We start from the raw sequence: 19,695 nt of genomic DNA, 5'->3' as shown, positions 1-19,695 counted from the left end.
TTTATGACACCCTTACTATGAGGGTAGAAAGACAAAGGAAAATGGTTTTCACATCAAAGGAAAAGACTTTGAAGACTGCAAGGAGGCCAGAGCTGGGGGGCTGGGGGTGGGGGCAGAGGGAGGGAAGGGACAGAGCAGTACGGAGGGAGGGCGAGTGAGAAAGGAAACAGAAATAATAAGAGAAAAGGGACAACACACTCAAGGAGCTGTCTCTGCTTCCATGCATGGCTGTGCTGCAACTTCGTGACAGTATGTTTCTCTTTGTCTGCCTTAACACACACAAGGAGAAGGGGACATGAAAACGAATGAAGTGAAGTTTTCAAAAGCGAGAGTGAGAGAGAACGGGACGGGCCACCGCCTTGAAAGCCCTCCAGATCTTTCCCCAGCAGACTGGTCTGACGGGCTGTGAAAGGAGGAAAGTCAAGTTGAAACTGACTTAGATTCTGTGGTAACATGCAAGCTGCTTTCAAACAAACCAAGAAAAATGGGAAACCCCATCGGTGAGAAAAAGCCAGGAAAGGTGCACCCAAGAATGTGTCCCCATGGTAACAATGTCCAGTTTCCCAGGGGAGCAAGGGGAACCTTACACCAGCCATCCTCCAGCCCCAACGCTGCCCTTTCAGACGGCTGTCGGTCCCCGGACTCAAAGAACAGTGAAAAGTAACATGATTTGTGTGCCTCAAGGGTGTCCAAACTGCCCTTTTAATGTGGTATCAATCATCTCACTCACTCAATTCCGACTTCTTCCAGGGGAACGGCTAGAGATGGACACCACACCTTCAGAAGGTATATAGACCGGGTGGGGGGGCAGGGATGAGGAGCTGATTGATAGCAAGGGCTCAAGTAGAAAGAAAATGTTTTGAAAAGGATGATGGCAATAAATGCACAAATGTGCTTGACACAATGGATAGTATTGTTTAAAATGAGTGTTGTTTTTTTTTTAAAAGACATGTGGTAGTTACATAATCTGTTGTCAGTTTGAGACTTATGAGTGAAGGGGTGGACTCTAGCCTGTCAATCAGGCCGTAGCTTGATGACCTCAGTTGGAGGTGCTAGGAAGATAAATAGCTCACTGGAGGCAGGACACATGCTCCCTCCCTGTGAGACATTCCTGACGGAGCTACACTGTTGCAGCCAGAGCCCTAGAGCTGGAGAAGCCACGTGGAGACCCCTGCCAGTGCTGAGATGTTTACACCACCACTGGATCCACAAGACTCCCCACCCACTGGCCTGTGATCCTCCTGCATTCAGAGTCATGGCATGTGTTGCGTGAGTCTGAAGAGGAATTTACAGACTGATACTGGGCACCTGGGAAAATATTGGACTTATGGACGTGATCTGAACTGGGCTCATGTGTCTTCTCAATATTCAATTGCTCTTGTATATAGAGCTCTCTCTTATACACATATGAGTCTCCCTGGATTTGTTTCCCTAGTCTACCCATAAAAGCATGCTTAAATTGACTAGTAATCGCAGAAATACAAACCTGCAAAAATTAGCATAACTTTTTTAACTCGTTGGATTTACAAAAACTAAAGAATTAGTGATATCCTATGTTTAATATCCTATGTTGGTGAGATTTGGGGAAAGGAACCTTCTCCACTGTTGGGTAGAAGTGAACTGGCACAAATGTTTTGGAGGGTCATTCAGTGCATATAAATAAGAATTTTACTTGTTCGTACTTAAATAAGTACATATATCCATAAGAGCTATGTGAAAAATGTTCATTGCAGCATTTTTTGGGGGGTGGGTAATGGTGAAAAAACTAGAAGCAATCGAAAAAATTCGCCAATAGGGAAATGACTAGAAATATTATGGTAGGTCCAAATCTAGACTACCATTTAGGTGTTGTTTTTTTTTTTTAAAGAAAAGGTCATTCTATTACATACTGACATGGAAAAACATTAAAAACTTATTGCTTGATGAAAAAAGTATGAAGCATATTTATACTATGATTTTATTTGTATTAAGAAACTATGTAGGAAAACCTCAATTTATTGTGCTTTGCATTACTGCACTTCTCAGATGATTGCGCTTGTTACAAATTGAAGGTTTTCAGCAACCTTGATTCTGACCAAGTCTACCTGCACAGTTTTCCAATAGTATGTGCCCACTTCGCTTTTCTGTGCCATATGTTAGTAATTCTCTCAAAAATTCAGACTTTTCACAGAGGTATTGTATACTTCACCGACCGCCCCAACGCGGCAGAGGCTCGGTGCTGGTCTGTTAGCCAAAGGTGGGTCGTTGGAAGCCATCAGCTGCCCCCTGGGAGAAAGGTCAGGTTCGACAGTCTCAGAACCCATAAAGCAGATCTCCTCTGCCCTGCAGGGCCGTTCAGGCAGAACCCACCCGATGGCAGGGCGTTTACAGCGCACACACAACTTTCACATACACTGCGAAACCACCAACGCGTGCCTCGATTCATTGCAATATCCCCTTTATTGCAGTGGCCTGAAAGCGAGCTCACACTACCTCCAGGGCGGCCTGGCCATCTATCTGCATCCATCCATCTGTGTGTGACATGAAAAGGGTGTGACTGAGTGTGTGCCAAGCTGGACACACAGCTGTCCTGTGTGGAGGGAGAGGAACAGGGTGAATGTATATACTCGAATATAAGCCGACCCGAGTATAAGCCGAGGTACCTAATTATTACCTGGGAAACCAGAAAAACTGATCGACTCGAGTATAAGCCTAGGGTGGAAAATGCAGAAGCTATTTGTGAGTTTCAATCATCAAAATAAATGAAAATAAAATTACTAAAAATTGAGACATCAGTGGGGTAATGTATTTACATATTTATTTTAAATTAAAAACATAAATAAAAGGACAAGTCATTTAACATTAGTAAACCAGCACAGTAAGTGGAAAATGGGTTCAACAAAAGCAATAAGGTATCAACAATAATACCTTACGAGTACTCTTCCCTGAGCTCAATCAGCAACCAAGCTAAAATGTATGTATTTTTTCCCAGTACATTTTTTTCAAAGATGTGAAAAGACACACGAAGCTGTAACGTGGGTTGTGAAAGGGAAAGGCTGTCTGCTCCACAGCCCCTTCAGCACACCAGTGTTCTTCCACGTTAACATGCGTTGTGTTTCGCTGTCATTGAAGACTACCCTGGATCTGCCTCAGCAGACACAGAGACTGAGAGGCGCTCATGGCTGTGTTGCAGGGCCTAGCAAACTGTGAGCTCAAATGTGTGCTGAGGACTCAGCATCTGAAAAGGCATAAAAAGAGAAGATGCTCGTTTTTGTTAACCAGCTATGAAAAGTATGGGTGGTGGTGCTAGTTGACCCGTAAGGATTACTGATTGTGTACACGTAGCACTTAGTGATACGTGCTTTATCTCCCCTAATCCTAGGAATAACCTTTGACTTCCCCTCAGACAAACCCAGAAAACCAGACTCACGGCCGTGGAGTCCATTCTGACTCCTGGAGACCCTGGAGGACAGGGTAGAACTGCCTGCGGGTTTCCGAGACGGTAGCTCCTGCCGGGAGTAGAGAGCCTCGTCTTTCTCTCCACGAGCGCCGGTGGTTTCCAACTGCTGACCTTGTGGTTAGCAGCTCAGCATGTCCCCACGACGGCGCCACCAGGGCTCCCTGACCCTCACACAAGGAGAGAAGAATTGAAAGACTTACCCGAGCTCATGCAGCTCCTTAGTAATCAACTTGGGATTCAGCAAAACCTACTGGACTCTGCGCCTCTCTGAGGTGGTCCCTAGTGCTTTTCGGAAGATGAAGAGTTAATAGAATCCATTCTGGCATGTTGAGGCATGTTGAGGCGGAGCTGCCCAGTGAGGGGTGGTTGGAGAGCATACATGTGCACTTCTGAGAGGAGGCCGAGGGAGGGAAGCACACTGAAAGCCGACTGAGAAAGCGGAAGCCGGGAGGCCGGCATTTAGGATTCATGCCACATGAGTGCCAGGCACGTAGGCGATCAAACATTCACTTCGAACCCACTTGACTGACAGATGCATCTTAGCTCTGCTGTTTAAAACTACTGGTCATTTTTTCCGTACCCAGTACTGCCATTGGGATCGTGGCGTTGGTGAGGACTGTTACATCTGCCACACGCTACCAGAGGACAAACAAATCTATATTCGAAGAAGTGCAGCCAGCACGCTCCTTAGAAGTGAGGGTGGGAGATTCGTCTCAGGCACTTTGGGCGTGTTATCAGGAGACACCAGTCCTTGGAAAAGGACATCATGTTCAGAAAAGGGTCAGTGAAACAGGACGACCTTTGAGATGGGTTGATACAGCCGCTGTAACAACAGGTTCAAACTGCAATGGCCGCGAGGATGGCTCAGAACCATGCATTCGATTCCTTGTTGTAAATAAAGGAGCCCTGGTGGGGTAGTGGGTTATGCATTGGACTGCTAATCACAAGGTCAGCAGTTCGAAACCACTAGCTGCTCCTCTGGAGAAAGATGAGGCATTCTACTCCGGGAAAGACTTACAGTCTGGAAAATCCACAGGGGCAGCTTTTCTCCGTCCTAGAGGGTCACCAAGAGTCGGAATCGACGTGGTGGCAGTGAGTTTAGTTTGATTTTGGACGTTATACATAGAACTGCTTGAGTCAAAACCAACTTCATGGCACCTAAATGTTGTTCCTAATTATACTGTAAGCCTTGTGCAGGCAGGGACAAAGTACCAATGACCTTTATCCCTATAGCACTAAACATGGCTGACTGCTTGAGAAACATCATGAAAGGGGCAGTCACTCACAGAGAGAGGCTAGCTCTCAGGTTACCAACCGTAGAAGAGTCCTCATTCTGCCACAAACTCTAAGACAATCATATTTACAACAAACCACGATTTTCCATCGACTTTGAGGACATTAGTTGCAGGCATCAGAAAGTTGTAGCCTGACAGCTCCGGGAGAGGGATGTGTCTGATCAGAGCTCACAGGAGCAAATGAAGGGAGAGGGGCAGAGAGTGGAGCACATCCTGGCCCACCAAGCCTTAAGGATGTTATCCCGGCTCAGAGCAGACAATCCACAGAGAGAACCATTTGGCCAGCCCCACTATGAGACATGACATCCCTCACTGACCCATAGCCCTACAGGGGACAACACCGGAGACACAGTGTGGGAATTCTGCCAGATCTGACCCCACCACGCCGAGGCAAAACACTAAGGGCGTGCAACAGAACAGCAAGGGGGAGCAGAGCAAGGAAGTCCCAAGGGAGTACCAAAAATAGACATTGCGGCCTGGGCGTGGCATCCCATCAGACTCAACCGGAAAACATTCCTAAAGGTCAACAGACAGTCCTGGAACTATTTGTAGGCTTTTCTTTTTGTTGTTGGTTTTTCTTCTTGTTGTTGTTTTTCTTTTGTTGCTATTTTTTGCTCTGCCTTGTTTTTGTGCATATTATTATCTCTCCATGTGTAGCTAGATAAGATAGGCAGGATAAATGATGTAGCGGAGAAAAAATGGGACCAATGGTTCCTGGGGGACATGGGAGAAGGGGAGGCGGGGGAAAGGAAGTGGCTGTTAACAAACCTAGGGACAAGGGAACAACAAGTGATCTAAAATCAATGGTGAGGAGGGTATAGGAGGCCTGGTAGGGCTTGATCAAGGACTATGTAACTGAGAGGAAACCCAAATGAAGGCTGAACATGGTAGTGGGACAAGAGGAAAGTAAAAGGAAATAGAGGAAAAAACTAGGAGGCAAAGGACATTTATAGAGGTCTAAATACAGGCATGTATATGTGTAATATATACTTATATCTTATGATGGGGAAATATATCTATGTGCACATATTTATAAGTTTAGTATTAAGGTAGCAGATGAACATTAGGCCTCTACTCAACTACTCCCTCAATGCAAGAACATTTTGTTCTATTAAACTGGCATTCCAAGATGCTCACTTTCCTGACATGATCAATGAAGACAAAGTGGGTACATAAGCAAATGTGGTGAAGAAAGCTGATAGTGCCCGGCTATCAAAAGATATAGACTCTGGGGTCTTAAAGGCTTGAAGATAAACAAGGGGGCATCTAACTGAGAAGCAACAAAGTCCACATGGAAGAAGCACACCAGCCTGTGTGATTATGAGGTGTTGATTGGATCAGGTATCAGGCATCATTAGAACAAAAAATAAAATCATTGTGAATGAGGGGGAGTGCAGGGTGGAGACCCAAAGCCCTTCTGTAGGCAACTGGATATCCCCTTACAGAGAGGGGTTTCTGGGAGGAGACAAGCCAGTCAGGGTGCAGTGTAGCACTGATGAAACATACAACTTTCCTCTAGTTCCTCAAGGCTTTCTCCCCACACACACACACTATCATGACCCCAATTCTACCTTACAAATCTGACTAGACCAGAGCATGAACCTGGGTACATATCAGAACTGGAAACACAGGGAATCCAAGACAGAGTAAACCCCTCAGGACCAATAATGAGAGTAGCCATACCAGGAGGGGAAGGGAAAGGTGGGGGGAGAAAGGGAGAAGCGATTACAATGATCTATCTATAACTCCCTCCCAGGGGGATGGACAACAGAAAAGTGGGTGAAGGGAGACATGAAAAAATAATAATAATTTATAAAATATTGAGGTTTCATGAGGGAGGGAGGGGAAAAATGAGAAGCTTATACCAAGGGCCTAAGTAGAAAGAAAATGTTTTGAAAATGATGATGGCAACAAATGTACAAATATGCTTGACACAATGGATGGATGGATGGATGCATGCATTGTAATAAGAGTTGTACGAGCCCCCAATAAAAATATTTTTTTAAAAAAGAAAGAAAGGAGGGACGATGCTGGGAGAGTGGAGGGTGAGTGGGTTGGAAAGGGGGAACTGATTACAAGGAGCCACATGTGACCTCTTCCCTGGGAGAGGGACAGCAGAGAAGGGGGGAAGGGAGACCCCGAATAGGGCAAGATATGACAAAATAACGAGGTATAAATTACCAAGGGCATATGAGGGAGGGGGGAAAAGGGAGGGAGGGGGGGGAAAAAAGGAGGACCTGATGCAAGGGGCTTAGGTGAAGAGCAAATGCCCTGAGAGTGATTGGGACAGGGAGTGTATGGGTGTGCTTTGTACAATTGATGTATGTATATGTATGGATTGTGGTAAGAGTTGTTGGAGTCCCTAATAAAATGTAAAAGAAGGAAAAAAAAAAAAAAGAAACCAGGTATTCACCAAAGGCATACGCTCCTCCCTGAGGAGGTAGAATTGTTGCTTAGAAGTGGTGCAGCTGGGGGCAGGGAATGTGCGGATGTGCTTTATACAATTGATGTATGTACATGTATGGATTGTGATAAGAGTTGTATGAGCCCCTAATAAAATGTTTAAAAAAAAAGAAAGAAAGTTGTAGCTTGGAGCACACACTGGCTCCTGGAAGGCTTGTGCCAGCTGGCATTTCCCTGGGCAAATTTACCAACGTCCTGAGTCTAGCCTTCAGCCTTGCTGAACCAGAAACTGCATCCTGTCAGAGCTCAGATCACTCCGGGAGGTTTATACAGCTTCACTAACGCATATACAATGAAGATAAAATTAGAACGTCAAGGTATTAAATGACCAAGAGGAACGTGACTGTTGGGAAGACCAGATACTTACATCCACCTCCACCTCCTTATAGCCAAGTGATGCGCAAAGCCAAATTCCTAGAAAGCTGTCAGTCAGCCCAGAGTCAGCACATAGAGAGTTAAGAATAGGAAGGGGGCGGGGAGCGGGGGGGCGGGGGGGGGAATGAAAATGAGGAGCTGATTCCAGGAACCCAAGCAGAAAGGGAATTTTGAGAATGATGAGGGCAGGTGGTGCAAACAAGAGCACCCAGCGCACACGGAGGAAGAGGGCGTGGTGTGCGGTGCTGTCAACAGGGAGGCACGGAAGGGCTTGACGTCAAGATTGACAAGAAGGGCTTTTCTTAGAGCCAGCACCCTGGGAGCGGTGAGGCGATGGGATCAGATGGGCGGGAGAAGGAAGTGGAGAAGCGCAGTCAGTGGGCAGATCTCGGATGCTTTTATAGGGGAATTCACAAGGGGCAATATTTGAACAGAACGAAGACTAAGCCTATATAAGAACTCAGGGAAGAGAACCCAGTTTTAAAAACGAACAAGAACCTAAACAGGCAATTCCCAAAAGGGAACATTCAAATGATCCATAAATGCAAAAAGGTACCACTTTTTAGTAAACGAGGAAATGCAAACAAGAACCTTATTGAGAAAGCACTACGTAAGGCTGACAAAAATTAAAAGGTCTAACAATGCCCAGTGTTGATGGGAATATAGAGCAACAAAACCTCTCATGTACCTCTGTTAAGATAATAAATTGGTAAACCCGCTTTGGAAGACAGTTTGATGTCACCCGCCCGCCAAAGTTGAAGAAGCCCTTAGCGCAGGACCCTGTAGACACGTGTGCCTTGGGCACCAAGCTACATAAAAAAATGCTTACAGCTCACTGCTGAAAAGGACCAGATAACCGGAAATAATCTAAATGTGTATAGCCATTAAAATTAATATAAGGATTGGGGTATCAACAGCAATAAAGCTGACTGGACTCCGGCTATCTATAACAACATGAGTGAATCTCACAGATACAGCGATGAGCAAAAGCAGTGAGAGCGAGACCCACGCATACAAATCTCTAAAGAGCTAAACGGGGTAACGTTGCGTGGGGATGAGAGCACGGGAATTACCATCCTAAAAGTGAAGGTAGTAATTACCTAAGCAGGGGGAAGGCTTGGAATACCAGAGCCTTCCATTTCTTGATGCATGTAATGGTTTAATGAACATATAAGATTCCCCACACACGGAAGAGTCACTTGCTTCACCACACAGGTGTGTGTTGTGCACCTTCCTGTATGTTGGCTCTCCTTCATAATATAAAAGAGAGGAATTATTTGGGGGGTGGAAATCAAACAGCTCCCTAACAGCTCTGCACCCCAAGACGTGTTTACAAATGAAAAGCGATTTGTGCTAAAAACCAAAAAAGAAAGAAATTAGAGAAAATTTCCCATAGGAGAGACATGTGAACTGAAACTTAAAGGAAAAGATAAGCCTACATAGGGAAATTTTAGAAAACAAAACTAAAGCTAAACAAAGAAAAAAGTTGCCGGGGAAAATTAAGAAACATAATAAAGCAGCAGCGGCAGCTGTCACGGAGTCAATTCCGACCCGTGGAGCAGAACTCTGTCCCTCAGGGTTTCCCCGGCGGGCTTTTCAGAAGTAGACCACGGGGCCTTCCTCCTGAAGTGGCTCGGAGTGGAGTCAAACCTCCAGCCGGCTGGTTAGCAGGTGAGTGCCTTTCCCATTTGCACCACCCACGCTCTCTGTTTAGGGGAAACCCCCTGCACTCCCACCACCCTCAAGTCTACGCGGGCGGACTGACGGACGGACGGACGGACGCGCATTGCCCCTGTCGGACAGGCTACAACCGCCCTGCGGGTTCCCAGGTGAGCCGGAAGCCTCACCTTGCTCCTGCAGAGCAGCTGGTGGGCTCAAACTGCTGGCTTTGCGGTTGGCCACCTTCTTAGAGAAAATAGCGGGTGCATATTCACAGAGACATGAGAGAGGCAAGCATAATTTGCGACCATAATTAATTCAGTATGACGAAGATGGAAGTAAAGAGGAGACTCGTGACAACAGAAGCGAAGGGTCTTGGGTTTTTGTGTGTGATCGGAATGAGAAAAAGTGAAGGAGGGGAAATGACAGGAGCAGAGTTTTATGTTTGAAGGAGCTTTGACAGCAGTGTATGGATTGGGAGGTGGGTGGAAGGTGACATACATCAGAGGAATTGGGCGCCTGTTGGAATAAGTTGAGTAAGATACACTGAGAACAAGAATGAGGTGGAAGTGTTTATAAATGGAGACCTTGAATATGGAGAATTATTAAGACATGAAAATGGAGTCAATATGATGGGTGAGATGATGGAGGGATGGTCAGTTTCTGGCTTGAGTAACTGGTGGCACAGTAATCCAACTAAGTCACACAGGAGGGGAAGTAGGGTTAGTGGGAGAAGGTGGTCGCCTTGGTTTGGTCTTATTAAATGCAAAGTGCCCTTGAGGACATCCAAGAGCAAATGTCTAGAAGGCAGTGGGGAGCGGTGTAAGCAGCCCTGCAGCCAAGATGAGTCTGGGCACTCATGATTCAAAATCTACATCGCAAAATGGTTAAATGGCTCAGAGGACTTTGAACCACTACCATTTAAAAATGTCACCCTTCCACTGAGCCCTGACCTCAGGGTGGGAATAAGAAAGGAACCCTGCCTGATTCAGAACTGTCTGGGCTGACCAACTGGGCGAGTGCTGATTAGCTAAAAGGAGAAAAATAGTCAAGAAGTAAGATTTTTCTTTCTTTTGTTTATTGTGTTTTGAGGAGGAGGGGGTTCTTTGAGACCAAGGCTTGTTCTTCGAGACTCTTAGCTATTAAGCTGGAAGTGTCCTTGAGACTTCTAAGTGAAAGTATCAGGGAGGCAAGTGTGTAACCAGTTTAGAACTCAGAGGACAAGGGCACAACTGGAATTACAATTCTGCATCCCATCAGCAGAGCGACGGAATTTAAGTATTACCTGACCTAAGCCTTCACAATGGATGAGAACTCAATGTCAAGAAAACCCAAATCCTCATAACTGGGCCAACAGGCAGTATCATGATAAAGAGAGACAAGATAGAAGTTTTCGGGGATTCTGTCTTGATTGGACCCACCGTCAATGCCCGTGGAAGCGGCCGTCAAGAGATCAAGCAAGACATTGTCTTGGGTAACTCTGATGCACAAGGTCTCCTGAAAGTGTCCAAACCAAGGATGGTGCCTTGAGGACAATCGCCTCATGTGCCTTTGAAAGAAAAGAAGACTGAAGAAGAATTGACTTTGAATTATTGTGTTGGCAAAGAATATTCCAAGTGTCATGGACTGCTGAAAAGACCCAACAAATCTGTCTCGGAAGAAGTACAGCCAGAATGCTCCTTAAAACAAGGATGAATGACTTTGTCTTACATATTTGGGACGTGCTATCAGAAGAGACCAGTCGCTCGAGTCCTGGGCTGGGAGCCATGTGTCTGCTGAGCCCAATTTGGGGACCTAGTGGCATCCCCCCTGAAGCTAAAATCAGGCATTTCTGCTTCATGCAGGGCTAGGAGCTTGAGTACCCCATGTTCCTGGTGGACCCCTTTGCCACGCAACGGCAGCACACGAGCTGTGCGTTGTCAGGTGGCTTTGGAGATTGCTCCTTCCTCAACATCACAGGCTGAGGCTGCCTCCCCCTTCGAGATACTGGCAGTGCCAGGGAGCGTCATGGACGTGATTGGGAACATGGATCACACGACACCTGGAGGCAACTGCCAGGCCTTCTCATCGTCCACTGTCACTCCCTACTCCACTACAGGGGGACGATGCTCCCAAGGTCTACCAAGGCACACCAGAGATGTGCTCAGCACCAGGCGAGACCCGAGAGATGCCAGGGATGCACCAGAGTGGACTAGAGCAGATGTCCTTTGGACATCACATCCGGGACCAGCCTCCCAGCCTCCAGGGCTCCCCAAACCCCCACACAGGAGACCCGGAAGAGCAGCATGGTTACATCGACCTAGAGGAGAGTCAGGCTGCAGCCTTTGCTGGCAAAGAGCAGGAGAGACTTCAGAGGGAGGCATCTGGAGATGGAGGAGCCTGCCTGCCAGGCTATGGAGGGACCTGAGCTTTCCCCTCCCCCACCCCCCTACAGCCCCACTGCCAGGCCCTCAGCCTCTCTAGTACAAACTCTGAGACGCTGAGAAATCATCTGCTGAGAGAACTTCTCCTTCTCCAACTCCCCCCACAATTTAATATTAAATTAAGGGGCACACTGACCCTCACCTCCCCCTGGGGGGCCTCAGGGAGACCTTCTCACAGCCCCCTTGGACCTACTTTTTTCCCTCTTTCGCTCCCCTTCCATGATGTATCCCCGAACTTGGTTTCCCATTTTGATGCTCCAGCCCCTCACCTCCCTCTGCCACGCAGCAAAAGAAGGGGCTCGGGTGCGCTCCTGGGTCTTTGTCCACCTCCTCCTCAGCGCCCTGAAACAGGTCTTTGTCCAGGACTATGGAGGCAGAGGGCTGGTCTCAGTCCCAATTCCTTCCCCTGCCCCCATCCACACACATCACATAAGTCTTCCCCGCCTTTAGCTGTGATCTGTGCAACTTTTAAAATGGTATTGATGGAATAAAGAAAAATAGGGGCAAAAAGAGACTTTAAAAAAATAGCACAGGAGTTTGGCAGCAAACAGACTGGGCGTTTTACCCTAGCTCTGCCACTTCCTTTCTCTGTGCTACTGAGATTTTCTACCACCCGGGTTGTTGTACAATAAGCGCTAAAAATTCTCTCCCTTCTACCCTTCCGTTTCTTCTGAAATAGCAACGGGCTAACAACATCCCATTCTTGACTCTGTCTTCCTGAGCCATCACCACTGCCCTCCCTTGGACACCGTGCGCTCCCTGGCTGAACCTGTTTCAGTGCCCCAAATATATCACACTTTCTCGCCACCGGTGCTGTCCAATAAAAATGTCTGCCACAATGGAAAAGTCCTATGTTTCTCCAAGATCACACCTACTAGCCGCGTGTGGACAGTCTTACACGGTGGCTAGTAGGAAAAAGAAAATGCTTTCCTAAATTTAATTTCATATTAATAGTTCCCTAAGGGTCAGTAACTGCTAACTAGAGCACATCATTCTAGGCCATACGGCTTCGCATTTGCCATTTCGCTGAATGGAGTGTGTTTGCCCACTGCTCCCTTAGCCGACCTCTGTTGCTTTGGTCGGTGAGTTGACTCGGCAGGAGAAACGCTCCCACAGAGTTTCGTAAGCTGAATGTCGTGTTTATGGCCAGTCCATCTCCCATACAGCCACCGGGTGCGCTCAACCCGCAGACCTTGCACTTCGCAGCCAAGCACGTAACTGTTGTGTCACCAGTCTTGGCGTCTCAACTCTGCAGTCTCTGCGTCCAGGATGCACACTCTAAGATCCTGGGCCCCACCAGGGTTCTCCTTTGTGCCCTTACAGAGCATCCCCTACATGCCCGCTAACCTATCACTGATCATATTCGATTTTAGATACGTGGTCTATACTGGTCTAAGCTACAAGTATTTTAGATGTCTATTTTACATACTTGCCTTATTTAAAAAAAACAAAACCTTCTATATAGAAACAAAACCAAAATCCTACCACCCTAAAATGCTGGCTTTTCCATGAGGTTGTTAACTTCCTGGCTTATCTTAAGGTCCTAGAGACTTCCTCTCTCAAGACAGAATCTTTGAGCAGATGTCAGTAGACTTAGAATTTAGACTTTCTCCAATTTGAACACTACTTTCTTCTAGTCCCTAAAGAAGAATATCATGCTTGGTAGAGGATCAGTTAAAAATAAACAAACACCCCCAAACCCGACCAGATGGATGGGTACAGTGGCTGCAACATGGGGAACAAACACAATTGTGAGCATGGAGCATGGCGTGGGAGCCTGTCCTTCTGTGTGTACTAAGTCGCCATGCCTCGATGGCACCTAGCAACAACACCTTTAAGATTGCTTGTAAACATATGAGCAGTTTTGGGGATTGATTAGACATAGCCTTGTACCTAAGAATAAACACAAAGATCAGACGCTAAAAAGGAACAATAAAATGCCCTTTTAGTCATTTAAAAGTTCTATGAGCAAACGCAAACAAAACCTACCATCCTAAAATGCCAAGGCAAATGATAAACTGGAAAAACTATGTGCCATATATAGATATAAAACCATTCAAATTGTTCCTATTAAAAAAGCTCTTAAAGTGAATAAGAAAATAATGGGCACTCCATGGATAAAGGACATGCACAAGCAATTCATTTAAAAAGATAAATTAATATCAATAGACCTAAGAAAATAGGTTTAACATCACTTGTCATGAAGGAATGAAGACTAAATAAACAAAACATCATTTTCCTCCAAAGTTTTCACGGTGAATCATACTGTGTGGATAAGAACATAAGAAACAAGTAATCTTGCAATAGGCATAAGAATTTTAATACATATACCTTTTTATTCGATAACTCTACTTTTATGAATTTATTCTAAGAAAATGATCAAACACCTTAATAGAGGTGAATTTATAAAGATATTCCCTTCAGCATTGTTGATAATACTGAGAAACTAGGAAACACCTCTAGTTCGATGAGAAAAGTTCAACGAAATAGATTGCTAAATAGCGATTAAAAATGGTGATATAAGCAAAACAAACAAAATACATGAATGACAAAAGATAAAATAGATAAATGAGATCTCTTAAAAAGTAAATACTTATGTTCATAAGTAGATTCTACCAAACCTGGAAAGTAATCTCTGGCAACAACTTATCTAAACTATATAGAAAGCCTCAACAACTCAACAGGAAAAGGACAAACAGTCCAACCAAAAATTGGGCAAAGGACATGAACAGACACTTCATCAAAGCGAACAATCAGGTAGCCAGCGTATACATGAAGAGATGCTCACGGTCATTAACCATTAAAGTAATGAAATTACAGTGAAGAACCATCTCACCCTCCCCCTCTCCCAAGCCCGCCCAAGAATGGCAGTGACTTAAAAAGCAAGAAAACACTAAATGCTGGCAAGGTTGTGGGAGAACTGAAACTCTAGCACATTGCCGGAGTGTAAAATGAGGCACCCATGATGGAAAACAACCTGGTGCTTCCTGCGGAAGCTGGAACTCTTTTCAGCGCAGCAACCAGGTATAGGAGACTCCGCGACGTAGGAGCAGGGCCGCAAACAAACATGTGCAGCCTATGTTCAAGGTTGCATTACTCACAAGAGCCAAATGATGAAGACCATCTAAAGGCCTCAGTGGGCGGAGAGACCGACTGTGGTACGTATTCAATGGAATAATACGCAGTTATGAGCAACAATGAGAAATCTGGGGTATACCTTTTAACATGAATGAATCGAGAGGGCACGAATGAGATAAGTCACTATATTGCTCTCCTACTGTAAATGAGTCGATATAAGCACAGAAACCCAAGCCCTTTGATGGCTACCAGAGACGGGCGGGAAACGAAGGGGGAAAGATTTATTAGGTAGTAGATCCTTGTTCCTTTTGGTGATGGCCAAGAGCAGACCAAAATGTTCAACACCAAGGTTAACTTCACCAAGGAACATGAAGCATGGCGAAGATCCCAAGAGAAAGGGTCCATATGGCCCGTACTGAGGCACGCACAGCTCTGTAAATAATAAATATGAGGGTGAATAAAAAGTGTTTCTACAAAATCAGAGAAACCTTTATGAAACAAAAATATCAAAATGCGAAGCTTTTGTTTCTTGATCTTGATTTTTGTTTCTTAACCTAGGTCTACACATTTCTCCAAAATGGCGTTCCGTCTCTCAGGGAATTCTGTGCCCTTCCAGTAAGACTAGCTGCACATCAGAACGGTAGTTCTGTCATCCGGAGGGACTCGTCGCACGGACATTTCAATGCTCTTCGACTTTGGGGAACAAGAAGTCTGACGGGGCAAGATCATGGCTGAAGGGTAGCTGGAGGAATGCTTCCCAATGGAATGTTCGTAGGACAGCCCTTGCAGTCCTCAAAGAATGAGCAGCAGCATCGTCGCAAGACCGGAGGAATCGCTGGGACGAGGGCCCTCACTTTGAACATGGCCCAACAGATCCCTGGGGAGCCACCCTTTGGATTCGACCGTCTTCCTTTGGTTGCAGGCACCCTTGTAAGACAAGACCTGTGTGTCTCTGAGAGGACATGTCTGCGTCAGCCACGGATGGCACAGACATGCTGAAGCATGTTTGGCTTCTGCACGGACGAACTGAAACCCTAGTAGCAGCATTTCTTGATTTGCTCTCATAGAACCAAAAGGATGTGTAAGACTGTAGATGGTACGTCTATAAAACATAGATGCATTTTTACACTACACGCTAAGAGGCAGCCGTGCAAACAGAACGAGGGGGCACGGCATGGTTTAAAATCAGGACAGGGCTGTCTGTGCCAGGGCTGTATCCTCCCACCACACTCACTCGCTCTGTCGACTGAGCAAGTCATCGGAGAGCCTGGGGTATATGAAGGGAATGCAGCCTGGGGGCTGGAGGAAAGCTTACTAGCAACCTGCGCTAGAGCTCACTCGACGTTGCTTGCTAAAACTGAGGAGGGCTTAGAGCACTCTCTGATGAAGACCAAAGATGGTGTGGCCTGCAACTCCGTGGAAAAGATCCAGATTCCTCACAACTGGACCAATAGGTAACATCACAATAAACAGAGAAGACTGAAGTTGTCCAAGATTTTATCTCGCTTGGATCCACAAGCAACGTTCATGGAAGCAGCAGTGAAGGTCTCAAACAACATGCTGCGCTGGCTAATTCTGCGGCACAGACCTGTGCAGCGTGTAGAGTGTTGAAAGCAAGGGTGTTACGTTGAAACAAAGATATGTCTGACCCAAGCCCTGGTCTCTTCAATGCGAAAGTTGCACACTGAATTCGTGTTATGGTGCTGGTGAAAACACGCAAAGTTCCATGGACTGCCAAAAGGACAGACAAAGCTGTCTTGGAAGAAATACAGCCAGAATGCTCCTTAGAAGCAAGGCTGGCGAGACAGCGTCTCACACACTGTGGGCACTGTATCAGGAGACAGTCCCTGGCAAAGGACAGCCTGCTGGGTGAGGAAGAGGGGCAGGGGCAACCAGGAAACCCCTAGACAAGCTGGAGCGACGCAGAGGCTGCAACAACGGGCTGAATCAGAAGCACAAATGAGAGGCTGGCTGGAGACGGGGTGGCATCCGCTGTGTCCGCCGAGGGTCGCTGTGAGGCGGAACTTGACCTAACCACAACGGAGGCGAGGCGGAGCCCCTTGGGCGGTGTGATTGGTTTCTGCAGCCTAAAGATCGGCAATTTGAACCCACTGGTGACAGCCCTGACAGAGAGGACTGGCTATCCGCTCCCATGGAGAGGACACAAGAAAGCCCCATGAGGCAGTTCCGCGCTGTGTGGCCTCCATCGGCGACGGCTTGCTCTTTGTGTCTGGGGTACGAGGCGAGGTGTTACAGTCTCTGATCTTCAGATGAGGAAGTAAGTGAAGGTTCGCTGGTTGCTCAAGGTCACCCCGTTGAGAATCAGCATTCCAATCCAGGCCTGCTTGTCTCCGAAATTCATATGTGGCTCTGAGAGGTGCGAAGCAAGACAATGGAAAGGACACTGCGGGTCCATGACAGCTGATGTCTGCTGCTTCCTAACAAGTCACCCCCACTTAGCCCTGAGCTCCCTTGCCTAAGAGGTGCTTTTCCTTAACCCTTGGAGAATCCAGAGGATGATTTGTCACCAGGACTATTAGCATCTCTCCCTGGATATCGACAGCTTGTCTTTCCTCCCTCCGACCAGTGACTGATTTCTTCAAATGCTCGCCAAACACAGCTCAAGTCACCATGGCAAACGTATCGACAGTCATATTAACAGCTCCGGAGCATTTACAGGGTTGTAAGTTATGCAGAGGTCGGGGCGGGGGTGGGGGGCGGCGGAAGATAAGGAAAAACACAGGGAAATAAAACAAGCACAATCAGCAGTGTGACAATTATTTATTGAGACGCTGCCGGTCGGAACTGTTTCTTAAAATATACATTTAATTGCTAATTATGGTTTCTTACAGGCGAGTGGCCTCAGTGCGATGTGTTCCTTCTTACTAATCGTGAATATTTTAGCCGCTCAGCTCAAATGGAGCTCGGACGGTAGACCGGCCCGTAACTGTGTGGGCCCCGTTGCCTTAAGCTTCAGCCACTTGCTCGGTAACAGAAATTCTACGGCACTGCTGGGCCGAGACAGCAGTCCGAACCCCTGCTATTCATTTACCAGAAGGCAGGCGACACTGGAGGTCTTCTGGCTCTATACATTGAGGCTGGTTCAATAAGCAAAATTCTGCTCTAAGCCACCAAAAACCGCCCAACAATTTTTCAAAGGAATGACCTATCTTTCCTAAGTTAATTTACACCTTTTATTGGGGACATAAGTGTTGCCTTAGGCAAGATCCAGAATACAGGCGTTTGTTTTCCGTTTCTAATTCCCCGGTCCTTCTGTGTGAACCTTGTAACAAATAAGGTCTGCCTCCAGGCCCCGCGGCTGCAGCCGGTAAACAGACAGACACAGGTACACCCTGGGTCTCCCTTGCCGGCAAGTGTTTGGGCCAAGGCCCGGCTCCCATGTGTGTATCCAACTTCACATGCTTCTTACGGAGAACTAATCCCCACGGGAGACTTTAATGGGTTCATTTGCACGCATCTCGTCAGCACCTGCTTTGTGTCCGTTTGATGTCCCAAGGAAAAGGCTTCCTAGTCTTTTAAAGCCTTTTTGATGTGAGCCGGAAAATCACGTGTTGTCAAGAGTGCACTCAACTTGAACCTCAAAAGGTTCAAGATTCAGAAACCACCCGGTTCAAGTGGGATTTAAACTGGGCAAAATTCGTCCGTGTCTTCCCCTGCAAGCCCCTCCCCTGGCCTTTGTGCTAACCAGTTCTGTACCCTACTGGGCTCCCCCAACCCCCTTGGACCCTCTCTTCCTCTGCCATCTACTCACCTTGGCTTCTCCGAGGGAAGGGCGAATGGAGCACAGAGACTATGGCCCCACAAGAGCTCTCTCCAACTCCCCTTTCTCTTCGCAGTCACTGCGGGGCCCAGAGACCCGGGCTGCTCGAGGCGAGGGTCCGATGATGAACAGTCAAACAACTCTGGTTACATCCTCAACAGAGGCATTGAACTGGGCATAAGCTGAGGGCATCAAGGGCCCCAGGAAGCTCTCGCAGAGGAAAATGGGGGACCTGCTCTAGGGAGCACTTACCTTGCGAGTGAGTCAAGCTCACACTGTAGGCTTCCCCAGATGACCTTGGACGTGAAATGAAGATTTGATCCCTCTCAAGATCAGGAGGAAAGGATGAGCTGAGAATACTGGAACGCTAACTCTCTCTTTCCAAAGACATTTCTGATAGATGTATCCCCTCCCCCCACCTGCCCCTGTCTTGGAACTTAAAAACCTAGTTACTCAAAGGCCAACAAACATTTAGATGCAGAAGACAGAATAAAAGTTCAAAGTATTCTCACATGCTATGGAAGACTGGCCTCTATCTCCATTGTTTTATTATTAAAAAATAAAATACTATTGTATTTCAGCAGTCCTATCTATCCTATACCAGCTGCTTCCAAAATTAACTTTGGCTCCGGGTGACCTGGTCTGTGTAGCATAGAACTGTCCCCCAGGGACTTCCAGCAGCTGCGTTTTCAGAGGGTCCCAGGCCCTTCTGAGTTACCTCCAGGGGGACTTGAACCTCCAACCATATGCAACATCCAGGGACCCCCAAAGTGACAGTAATTATTGTTGTCAGCTACTCAAGTGGATTCCGACTCCTGGTGACCCCACGTGCGCAGGCAGTAGAGCTGCCCCAGGGGGGTCCAGGCTGTGACCTTTCAGGAGCAGATTGCCATGCCTTTCTTCCGAGGCGCCTCTAGATGGAATCAACCCCCTAACTTTTGCCTTTAACCATTGTGTCACTCAGGGACTCCAAGGTGACAAGTCGCCATTTGTCAAGAGGCTGTTATGAAGCAGGCATCATGCTATAAAGACATCCTTTGTTTTTAAATAGCACAAAATCGCCAGTTCATTTTATTCCCATTGTGCAGATAAGAAAACAGAGGCACAAGCAATACAGCTAGTGTCTGCGCTCCAAAGAGAGACCAAGATGGGAAATACCACCGTCAGGGCCCCTGGTGGACC

General features: G+C 46.8%; 1 protein-coding gene and 1 pseudogene across 2 annotated transcripts in view; one reads left to right on the top strand and one right to left on the bottom strand.

The window, feature by feature from the left end:
* Positions 1–19,695, bottom strand: part of RNF220 (ring finger protein 220) — a 264,994-nt gene that overhangs the window by 217,656 nt on the left and 27,643 nt on the right. The gene's annotated exons all lie outside the window — the stretch shown is intronic.
* On the top strand, positions 10,998–11,638 carry LOC142428907 (myeloid leukemia factor 2 pseudogene; annotated as a pseudogene).

This window comes from Tenrec ecaudatus, chromosome 1 (assembly GCF_050624435.1).
Source record: "Tenrec ecaudatus isolate mTenEca1 chromosome 1, mTenEca1.hap1, whole genome shotgun sequence".
Lineage (NCBI taxonomy): Eukaryota > Metazoa > Chordata > Mammalia > Afrosoricida > Tenrecidae > Tenrec > Tenrec ecaudatus.
The sequence above is the reverse complement of the archived record's forward strand: the minus strand, read 5'-3'. Positions and strand labels throughout refer to the sequence as shown.